The 10275-nt window shown below is 35.9% G+C and overlaps 1 protein-coding gene and 1 long non-coding RNA gene across 3 annotated transcripts in view; one reads left to right on the forward strand and one right to left on the reverse strand.

The window, feature by feature from the left end:
- The window catches only part of LOC309609610, a 705176-nt gene that overhangs the window by 239651 nt on the left and 455250 nt on the right, over nucleotides 1-10275 (reverse strand). The gene's annotated exons all lie outside the window — the stretch shown is intronic.
- SLC16A7 (solute carrier family 16 member 7) overlaps nucleotides 1-10275 on the forward strand; it is a 171879-nt gene that overhangs the window by 11133 nt on the left and 150471 nt on the right. The window lies entirely within an intron of this gene.

The following is a 10275-nucleotide window of genomic DNA, read 5'->3' on the forward strand; positions in this document are numbered from 1 at the left end:
AATTAAAAATCTTATTTTAAATGCTTAGAAACCTAATTATTACTGTTCATTGGGTTACTTCATTATTGATGAACAAAATTATTATGCATATTTGACCTATAACTTTCATTTAAGAGTGAACGTTCCATCCAACTTTTTTAGTCTATAATCTATTTTAAATTATTTCACATATTATTAGAACTCTTAGTTTACTAGCTTTTGTCTTGAAGCAGTACTACTAATGTCTCCTCAGCTATACATTCAGATATTGAGTTGTGGTCTATAAAATCTAAATTTAAAAATGTAATTTTTTGGTATTCTCTTGGTGTCCAAAGGATTTACACACTCAGATTTTTGGGATTGGGAAAGCGAAAAGAGAAGACACGTATCATACTTGGTGCTGGCTGTGTGCCAGAGATAAAGCTGTGGGCGCTTTACATGTATCACCTCACATAATCCAGAAAGTCATTGTCTGACAACTTCAGCAGCCCTATAATATGGGCATCTGGCATTGTTATCACTAATTTAGAATGAAATGAAGTATCTGATATCTCAAGTAGGTTAGGTCACAAAGCTCTATTTTCAAAATCCACATTTTCCCCTGTGTTCCATGTAGCTGTCCCAGGTAGGAGTAGATTCCTCCCTCTTTGCACAAACATTTTATAGAAAAGGGAAATTGTAGGGAAGATAAAAGAGAAATACTTAGGATTCTGTCCTTCTGAAATGTGCTACTTTTTAAGAGCCATGTTTTTAAATATCAAAATCACACCTGGAAGTCTTTCACAAAAAAGCAAATGACAAAATTAAAAGGACAAGAAAAATGTTGGCAAAATTGTATTTTGTCCCTCTGCCACATTGTCTCAGTCTGTTTGGGCTGGTATGACAAAATACCACAGACTGGGTAGCTTATAAACAACAGAAATTTGTTTCTCAGCGTTCTGGAAGCTGGAAGTCAGAGGTCAGGGTGCCAGCGTGGTCGGGTGAGGGCCTGCTTCTGGGTTGCAGACTTTTAGTTGTGTCCTGGCATGGTGGAAGGGACTCTGGAGCTCTGTGGGGTCTGTATAAGAGTACTAATCCCATTCATGAGAGCTCCATCCTCATGACCTAAGCACCTTACGAAGGCCTCAACTCCTGAAACCATCACACTGGGCATTAAGATTTGATCATGAGTTTATGGGGCCGCAAGCATTCAGACCATAGCACACATACATAATCCTTCTTTCAAAAATGTCAGCTCCATGAACTGTGTATACTGGGACTGATGTTAGTGCCAATATCGAGTAGGCACAGATAACACTATTGAATTAAGGCTATGTTTAAATAAATTGGGATCCGAATATTGTTTTACTTTTTTTCTAGTACTTGATTATGCTCTTTTAAACAGGTACATTCAGCTCCAATTATACCTTAATAAGAAAAACAATTCATGACACATTTAAAAAAAAATCTTAGTAATAATTGGTTCATTAAAGTACTGTAACTTCATTATAACTTGAAATTCAGTGTAAGAGTTCCTCTTACACAGAGTCCATTTCAAAAGTCTATTTCAAAAGGACTTTTCAGAAGGAAGAGTCCCACTATAAGCAATTTAGCTCTTTACCTTAGCCTTGTTATAGGAACGGGAGCATTCAGCTGTAGCACCTTGAAGATGGTGCTGTAATGAAATCCTAGCATCATTGTTTTAAAATGTATTTCTTTTGTAGTAGAACAACTTCAAAATATATGATTGAGGTACTACATGTTTTAAAATGTGAAGCAGTTGAATTGAACGCTATGTCTTGTTTATCCAGTGTCTGATACCCTTACAATGTGAATGGGACTTTTCTTTACAGTTAAAAAAAGAATATAATTTGTTCATTGCAATTAAAATGTCCCTTCCTTGACTCCAAAAAGATATCCAATCAAGGAGGTGTGGGAAAATTTATCAGGTATTATTACCATCTACTGAACAGTATTTTATAGAACAGAGTTGATGGGGAAAACAGGAAATGCTCCATTGTTAATTGAACACTTGTATGGACAGTTTAAGAGCACAGACAACGTATTTCTTAGACAATCTATAGCATTTAAGTTGTAGTTTACCAAAATCAAGAGTCTAAGGCCAGTAATTCAAACAAAGAGAAATTATGCAACTAAGGTATTCCTGTATGCATAGGGCCTCTTCCACAAAGGTGGAACTAGAGATTCAAGTTGAAAACACACAGGATTATGATCAATAATCCTATTAAGAATTATTAATTAATCCTGAACACAAACATAATATCCCCAAATAGTCTATTGGGGTTAGAAAAGTTTCTACATGTACTGTTTTAGCTCCTAAAAAGGGCCATCTTTTGTAATCAAATCATTAATGATTTCAAAGGAAGTGGTTCTGATATGCTCTTTATGTTATTAAAAGGCATCAGAATAATATAAGGTAGTTGAAGTGCAATGATTTTTTTAAATTGAAATACAGTATAGTTGATTTACAATGTTGTGTTAGTTTCAGGTGTACAGCAAAGTGATTCAGTTATATAAATATATATATATATATATTCTTCTGCAGATTCTTTCCATCATACCTTATTATAAGATATTGAGTATAGTTCCCTGTGCTATACTGTAGGTCCTTGTTGTTTTCCTATTTCATGTATAGCAGTGTGTATCTATTAATCCCAAACTCCTAATTTATCACCCCTCCCCCTTTGATAACTATAAGTTTGTTTTCTGAGCCTGTTTCTGTTTTGTAAATAAGTTCATTTGTATCATTTTTTTAGATTCCACATATAAGTGATATCATATATTTGTCTTTTTTTTAATAAATTTATTTATTTATTTGTTTATTTTTGGCTGCATTGGGTCTTCGTTGCTGCGTGTGGGCTTTCTCTAGTTGTGGCGAGCAGAGGCTACTCTTCTTTGTGGTACTCAGGCTTCTCATTGCGGTGGTTTCTCTTGTTGTGGAGCACGGGCTCTAGGCATGTGGGCTTCAGTAGTTGTGGCTCACAGGCACTAGAGCACAGGCTCAGTAGTTGTGGCGCACGGGCTTAGTTGCTCTGTGGCATGTGGGATCTTCCTGGACCAAGGCTTGAACCCATGTCCCCTGCATTGGCAGGCAGATTGTTAACCACTGCATCACCAGGGAAGCCCCCATATATTTGTCTTTCTCTGACTTACTTCACTTAGTATGATAATCTCTAGGCTCATTATTTAACTTTATTTCATTAGAGAATCAAACTTTGTTTTAAAAAATTGTGTATTGAGGAAACTTGCACAAGCCTCTTAGATAGCCTCATCCACCAGATGGCAGACAGAAGAAGCAAGAAGAACTACAATCCTGCAGCCTGTGGAACAAAAACCACATTCACAGAAAGACAAACAAGATGAAAAGGGAGAGGGCTATGTACCAGATGAAGGAACAAGATAAAACCCCAGAAAAACAACTAAAAGAAGTGGAGATAGGAAACCTTCCAGAAAAAGAATTCAGAATAATGATAGTGAAGATGATCCAGGACCTCAGAAAAAGAATGGAGGCAAAGACTGAGAAGATGCAAGAAATGTTTAACAAAGATCTAGAAGAATTAAAGAACAAACAGAGGTGAACAACACAATAACTGAAATGAAAAATACACTAGAAGGAATCAATAGCAGAATAACTGAGGCAGGAGAACAGATAAGTGACCTGGAAGACGGAACGGTGGAATTCACTGCTGCAAAACAGAATAAAGAAAAAGAGAATGAAAAGAAATGAAGACAGCCTAAGAGACCTCTGGGACAACATTAAATGCAACAATGTGTGCGTTATAGGGGTCCCAGAAGAAGAAGAGAGAGAGAGAAAGGACCTGAGAAAATATTTGAAGACATTATAGTCGAAAACTTCCCTAACATGGGAAAGGAAATAACCACCCAAGTCCAGGAAGCACAGAGAGTCCCATACAGGATAAACCCAAGGAAAAACACACTGAGACACACAGTAATCAAATTGGCAAAAATTAAAGACAAGGAAAAATTATTGAAAGCAGCAAGGGAAAAACGACAAATAACATACAAGGGAACTCCCATAAGGTTAACAGCTGATTTCTCAGCAGAAACTCTACAAGCCAGAAGGGAGTGGCATGATATACTTAAAGTGATGAAAGGGAAGAACCTACAACCAAGATTACTCTAGCCAGCAACGGTCTCATTCAGATTCGATGGAGAAATCAAAAGCTTTACAGACAAGCAAAAGCTAAGAGAATTCAGCATCACCAAACCAGCACTACAACAAATGCTAAAGGAACTTCTCTAAGTGGGAAGCACAAGAGAAGAAAAGGACCTACAAAAACAAACGCAAAACAGTTAAGAAAAAGGTAATAGGAACATACATATCGATAATTACCTTAAACATGAATGGATTAAATGCTCCAACCAAAAGACACAGGCTTGCTGAATGGACACAAAAACAAGACCCATATATATGCTGTCTACAAGAGACCCACTTCAGACCTAGGGATACATACAGACTGAAAGTGAAGGGATGGAAAAAGATATTCCATGCAAATGGAAATCAAAAGAAAGCTGGAGTACCAATACTCATATCAGATAAAATAGACTTTAAAATAAAGAATGTTACAAGAGACAAAGAAGGACACTACATAATGATCAAGGGATCAATCCAAGAAGAAGATATAACAATTATAAATATATATGCACCCAACATAGGAGCAGCCCAATACATATGGCAACTGCTAACAGCTATAAAAGAGGAAATCAACAGTAAGACAATAATAGTGGGGGACTTTAACACCTCACTTACGCCAATGGACAGATCATCCAAAATGAAAATTAATAAGGAAACACAAGCTTTAAATGACACAATAGACCAGGTAGATTTAATTGATATTTATAGGACATTCCATCCAAAAACAGCAGATAACACTTTCTTCTCAAGTGCACACAGAACATTCTCCAGGATAGATCACACCTTGGGTCAGAAATCAAGCCTCAGTAAATTTAACAAAATTGAAATCATATCAAGCATCTTTTCTGACTACAACGCTATGAGATTAGAAATCAATTACAGGGAAAAAAACATAAAAAACACAAACACATGGAGGCTAAACAGTACGTTACTAAATAACCAAGAGATCACTGAAGAAATCAATGAGGAAATAAAAAAATACCTAGAGGCAAATGATAATGAAAACACAATGATCCAAAACCTATGGGATGCAGCTAAAGCACTTCTAAGAGGGAAGTTTATAGCTATACAAGCCTACCTTAAGAAACAAGAAAAATCTCAAATAAACATTCTAACCCTACACCTAAAGGAACTAGAGAAGGAAGAACAAACAAAACCCAAAGTTAGCAGAAGGAAAGAAATCATAAAGATCAGAGCAGAAATAAATGAGATAGAAACACAGAAAACAATAGCAAAGATCAATAAAACTAAAAGCTGGTTCATTGAGAAGACAAAATTGATAAACCATTAGCCAGACTCATCAAGAAAAAGAGGGAGAGGATGCAAATCAATAAAATTAGAAATGAAAAAGGAGAAGTTACAACAGACACCGCAGAAATACAAAGCATCCTAAGAGACTACTACAAGGAACTCTATGCCAATAAAATGTACAACCTGGAAGAAATGGACAAATTCTTAGAAAGGTATAACCTTCCAAGACTAAACCAGGAAGAAATAGAAAATATGAACAGACCAATCTCAAGTAATGAAATTGAAACTGTGATTAAAAATCTTCCAATAAACAAAAGTCCAGGACCAGATGGCTTCACAGGTAAATTCTATCAAACATTTAGAGAAGAGCTAACACCCATCCTTCTCAAACTCTTCCAAAAAATTGCAGAGGAAGGAACTCTCCCAAACTCATTCTATGAGGCCACCATCACCCTGATACCAAAACCAGACAAAGATACCAGAAAAAAAGAAAATTACAGACCAATATCACTGATGAATATAGATGCAAAAATCCTCAACAAAATACTAGCAAACAGAATCCAACAACACATTAAAAGGATCATACACCATGATCAAGGATCCTTCAATATATTCAAATCAATCAATGTGATACACCATATTAACAAATTGAAGACTAAAAACCATATGATCATCTCAATAGATGCAGAAAAAGCTTTTGACAAAATTCAACACCCATTTATGATAAAAACTCTCCAGAAAGTGGGCATAGAGAGAACCTACCTCAACATAATAAAGGCCATATACAACAAACCCACAGCAAACATCATTCTCAATGGTGAAAAACTGAAAGCATTTCCTCTGATATCAGAAACAGACCAAGGATATCCACTCTCACCACTATTATTCAACATAGTTTTGGAAGTCCTACCCACGGTAATCAGAGAAGAAATACAAATAAAAGATTCCAAATTGGAAGAGAAGTAAAAGTGTCACTGTTTGCAGATGACGTGATACTGTACATAGATAATCCTAAAGATGCCACCAGAAAACTACTAGAACTAATCAGTGAATTTGGTAAAGTTGAAGGATACAAAATTAATGCAAAGAAATCTCTTGCATTCCTATACACTAATGATGAAAAATCTGAAAGAGAAATTAAGGAAACACTCCCATTTACCATTGCAACAAAAAGAATAAAATACCTAGGAACAAACCTACCTAGGGAGACAAAAGACCTGTATGCAGAAAACTGTAAGACACTGTTGAAAGAAATCAAAGATGATACTAACAGATGGAGAGATATACCATGTTCTTGGATTGGAAGAATCAATATTGTGAAAATGACAATACTACCCAAAGCAATATACAGATTCAGTACAATCCCTATCAAATCACCAATGGCATTTTTTACAGAACTAGAACAAAAAATCTTAAAATTTGCATAGAGACACAAAAGACCCCAAATAGCCAAAGCAGTCTTGAGGGAAAAAAAACAGAGCTTGAGGAATCAGACTCCCTGACTTCAGACTATAGTACAAAGCTACAGTAATCAAGACAATATGGTACTGGCCAAAAACAGAAATATAGATCAATGGAACAGGATAGAAAGTCCAGAGATAAACCCGTGCACGTATGGTCAACTAATCTATGACAGAGGAGGCAAGGATATACAATGGTGAAAAGACAGTCTCTTCAATAAGTGGTGCTGGGAAAACTGGACAGCTACATGTAAAAGAATGAAATTAGAACACTCCCTAACACCATACACAAAAATAAACTCAAAAAGGATTAGAGACCTAAATGTAAGGCCAGGCACTATAAAACTCTTAGAGGAAAACATAGGAAGAACACTCTTTGACATAAATCACAACAAGATCTTTTTTGATCCACCTCGTAGAGTAATGGAAATAAAAACAAAAATAAACAAATGGGACCTAATGAAACTTCAAAGCTCTTGCACAGCAAAGGAAACTAGAAACAAGACGAAAACACAACCCTCAGAATGGGAGAAAATATTTGCAAACGAATCAACGGACAAAGGATTAATCTCCAAAATATATAAACAGCTCATGCAGTTCAATATTTAAAAAAAACCCAATCCAAAAATGGGCAGAAGACCTAAATAGGTATTTCTCCAAAGAAGACATACAGATGGCCAAGAAGCACATGAAAAGCTGCTCAACATCACTAATTATTAGAGAAATGCAAATCAAAACTACAATGAGGTATCACCTCACACCAGTTAGAATGGGCATCATCAGAAAATCTACAAACAACAAATGCTGGAGAGGGTGTGGAGAAAAGGGAACCCTCTTGCATTGTTGGTGGGAATGTAAATTGATACAGCCACTATGGAGAACAGTATGGAGGTTCCTTAAAAACCTAAAAATAGAATTACCATATGACCCAGCAATCCCACTACTGGGCATATACCCAGAGAAAACAGTAATTCAAAAAGGCACATGCACCCCATTGTTCATTGCGGCACTATTTACAATAGGCAGGTCATGGAAGCAACCTAAATGCCCATCGACAGACGAATGGATAAAGAAGATGTGCTACATATATACGATGGAATACTACTCAGCCATAAAAAGGAACAAAATTGGGTCATTTGTAGAGACGTGGATGAATCTAGAGACTGTCATACAGAGCGAAGTAAGTCAGAAAGAGAAAAACAAATATCGCATTTTAACGCATATATGTGGAACCTAGAAAAATGGTACAGATGAACCGGTTTGCAGGCCAGAAATTGAGACACAGATGCAGAGAACAAACGTATGGACACCAAGGGGGGAAAGCTGCGGCAGGTGGGGGGGGTGGTGGTGTGATGAATTGGGAGATTGCGATTGATATGTATACACTGATGTGTATAAAATGGATGACTAATAAGAACCTGCTGTATAAAAAAATAAATAAAATAAAATTCAAAAAAAAATTGTATATTATTTGCTTATTCAGACGTCTCCTTTCTACATTCCTGGGAATTCTCTCAAATTCCTAGAAATCTGAAAATAAAAACATACACAACGTCATAATTTCTCAATTTGACAATGTGATTTTTGTTTCCAATATGTCAGTGATCACTAATAAAAACTTTCTTTTCCTTCGCTTGACATTGACTTTTACCTTTTTTTTTTCCCCCCCACAATCTTCTGTAGCAGTAGTTTCCTGATAGGATTGAAAAGAGGTATGTGGAGAGAAGTGTGTGCCAAGATTGGCAAGAATTCAGATGCTGCATTTGTTGCCTCTGTGAAACGGGTGCACCGTGTAGTCACATAATTGCGCCAATAATAATACCAGCGAAGTGACCAGGCATTCTTATCTTTAGTGACTGTTCCTGTTCTCGGAGTGTCACGGATGCTGTTGCCATTGCCCCAGAAATCTGCCTTTGGCATGTTGCTCAAACAGTGTCCTAAGCAACATAAAGACATTTGTGCCGCTGACATTTGTGTTTTCTGAACACCTAAGATGTGGATTTTTCTGTGAGCTTTAAAGCTCTGGAGAGTCTAAAAAGATTCGCCTCCTGGAGCCTGCTTGTTGCCTCATCCTGGACCCAGGCCTCGCTCCTGCTCCATGACTTGACTTTGTTGGATCTTGGCATTGACTCTGGCCAGCACCTAGTGACTGTCCCCTGAAATGCCCTTTGGTTTTACTGGAAGGAGGAACTACAAATAATAGTCGTGGGAACCTAACAGTTGCCAGAAGCCAGACTGACAAAGAAAACCATAAAGACCATGCAACACCATGATGCCTAAAGGAACTGACTTTTAGCTTTACCACCCTGGGCCTGTAACCTTTAGCTATAAATACATAGAGTAGGGATTTCATTGTACAGCATTTTACTTGTCAGAGAACAGAGTCGGAAGCACTTATTATTTACTGAAGGTAGGAAGCACTCTGATAGTACCTAAATAACATCTTTTTATGGGAATTATCTTGTTTGCTTCTGACCAAACCATTTGATCATTTACTTTGAACAAAACTAAAAAAATTAGATGGCAGCAATAATCATTTGTCATGCAATTCAGATATTCTGGGTAGACCACTAAAAGTGTCAAATTTGTATTTATCCTCTATAAGTAAGCTCTTAGTTTTTCCTGAGTTTATTTTAAATTTTGATAGATATTTTAGTTTTTTAATGAAAAAAATTCCAACAGCTATTTTTTCATAAATATAAAAAAGAAATATTGTGAGTTGATTTTAAAGTTATCTTATTTGCCTTTTATTGTGTAAAAATTACCGTTATCTTCTTAAGACTCTGCTTGATTCTGTCCTTTAGTTATTTAAGTTGTCTCAAGTCAACTGTTAATAAGGGTAAAAAATAATGTTCAATAGACTGAGGAAGGGGAACTGGGTCACTTTTATTCTGGAGAAAAGTATAGTCCATAGAAATTAAAGGAATTTCAGCATTTACAGAATAAGCCTATTACATGGGCAGAGCTAAGCTACATGTAATGTATTTCCATATTCCTGTAACGTTCATTATTTAAAAGGTAACTAGAACTCATTTCTATTATTATACTTAATAGCATATTTTCTAGCATCATTACCCAGTTAAAAGTTATATTCTGCCTGGGAATTTACCTAAAATCAGTGAGATTTTGTAGATTTTAATTGTTATATGTTTTGGCATAAATGTATTCTTTGGCGAGGTGGCTGGCTAACTTTATTAAATAATTAATTTGATTTTTTTTTCTACTGCATAGTATTTTGAGTTAATAAGTAGGGTGAATGAAATCACTTTTTTTTTTTTCTAGGATTATTAGTAGGCCCTCTTCTCCGTAAAGAATGAAATAAAAAATTTAATCTGCACATGTTATTGCTCTATTCTACAAGTCTTTAGTCATGTGAATATATCACCTAAATTAGTGCACATTCATAAGATTTACAAAATGGTTTATTCT

The sequence above is a fragment of the Balaenoptera borealis genome (genome assembly GCF_965194805.1).
Source record: "Balaenoptera borealis genome assembly, chromosome: 13".
Taxonomy (NCBI): Eukaryota; Metazoa; Chordata; class Mammalia; order Artiodactyla; family Balaenopteridae; genus Balaenoptera; species Balaenoptera borealis.